The sequence below is a fragment of the Canis lupus genome, chromosome 22, assembly GCF_003254725.2.
Source record: "Canis lupus dingo isolate Sandy chromosome 22, ASM325472v2, whole genome shotgun sequence".
In the NCBI taxonomy this organism is placed as follows: Eukaryota; Metazoa; Chordata; class Mammalia; order Carnivora; family Canidae; genus Canis; species Canis lupus.
In genome coordinates this window covers 27375934-27377753 of record NC_064264.1, presented here as the reverse complement: position 1 = coordinate 27377753, position 1820 = coordinate 27375934, and positions in this window count along the sequence as shown.

Below are 1820 nucleotides of genomic sequence, written 5' to 3'. Positions count from 1 at the left end.
GTGTCGGCTGACTCCTGACACTGTCAACAATATCCTACAAAAGAAGTGGACCCAGGCTAGATCTGGCCTCTCTGCCAGCAGGGTGGGAAGGGATATAGCTTTGTTAAGAGTCAGTAGCTCACTAAGTTAACAGTGAGCCTAATTTAGAGCCTTTTCAGGCTGGAAAATCTTACTACTTCCTATTTCAAAGTGAAGTTATTGTAAGCAGTGGCCAGAAGCAGGAGCAAAAGCAGCCCTCATAGGAGATAAGACTATGTCCTGTGCCTTTTTCAAATACTTCCTTTAGGAGTTTTTTTCTGTCAAATGTGGAAGCAGTTAATTATAAAGGCCACTAGCCTACTTTATCAAATAGTATCAAGTTAATTTAGGGGAGGGAAGGTTGGTAAAGCACAGAGGCCTATAGGTAATAAATCTTTAGGCTCAGGAACCTTATCAAGACAAGATCTCTGATTCTGGTTACTCACACGTGGAATGGAATAGCAGCAAGTAAATTGGAAGCCCTCTTGGGTTTTTGGGGAATTGTATTGCTAATAAAACTCCAAGCCTAGCCAGTAACATCACAATCCAATCTCCCAAACAATTTGAGTCCTCAAACTTAACCCTCAAAAAAAGGTGGGATAGGAATGCAGCCCCCAAGAAAAGTCTACCTCTAATGTCTACCTTGGAAAGACTATTGAAGAGAATGAACCAGGAAAAGCATCCCAGAGCACAAGGCCATCAGGCATTACAGACAATAACCATGGACATCACTCCACGGCCTAGGCTAGAGTTGTCACTATTCTGGCCCAACATGATTTAAAAGTTGTTGCAACCTACTGTCTGATTTTCTCCTTTTCTGTATAGAAGCTATATTGCAGTCATTATGTTCCTACTGCACTGTTAAATATTGGGTATCATGAGCAGAAACTTTTTGTCAGACCATAACGATCCACCTTGGGTTCCTTTTTTTTTTTTTTTTTTTTTTTTTAAATCTTTTTTTTTTTAAATCTTTTTTTTTTTAATTTTTTTTATTTATTTATGATAGTCACAGAGAGAGAGAGAGGCACAGAGACACAGGCAGAGGGAGAAGCAGGCTCCATGCACTGGGAGCCCGATGTGGGATTCGATCCCGGGTCTCCAGGATCGCGCCCTGGGCCAAAGGCAGGCGCCAAACCGCTGCGCCACCCAGGGATCCTCCACCTTGGGTTCTGAGGGAGCTGATTACACACAGGCAGAGATCTCTAACCTTGAGCTGGAGGTTATAACTGTGTCACTTTTGGGGGTGTCTCTGCTGAGGAAGAGGTCTACATATGAGAGGGAAGAGACATATATGCATATTTGGGAAGCAGAGCAGATTGATAGAGGGTGCTAGCTTTACCTCCCCCTTCCTTTTTGTAACAGAACCCTGAATTTTATTTAGCTAGCCATGTTGTTTATCGAACAGGCAGTGGGAAACACTTGATGTTTTTTGTTGGAATTATGCTTTTAGGAAGATTACTCTAAAACAGTAGATAGTATTCATTAAAGGAAAAAGAGATTAAAAGAAGGGATTCTGGCTAAAAGGCTACTGCCATAATCAAGGAAGAATTAATGAAACCTAAATAAAGCTGGAAGCTGGGAAAATGAGAGAAGATGGGGACAGACAAATGCACAGGTAAATGCTGCTCAATTTAATGATGAGGCATGAGAAGTAGAGCAAAAGACATGACTCCGTGGTCCATTTAGAGTATATGGCATAGAGAGTGGTCACACCAGGAACAGAAACAGGGGAAGCAGGAGGAAGAGCACAACTGTAACAACTAAGATACACTCTGGTCTAGGTCTGAATATATAAGCACATT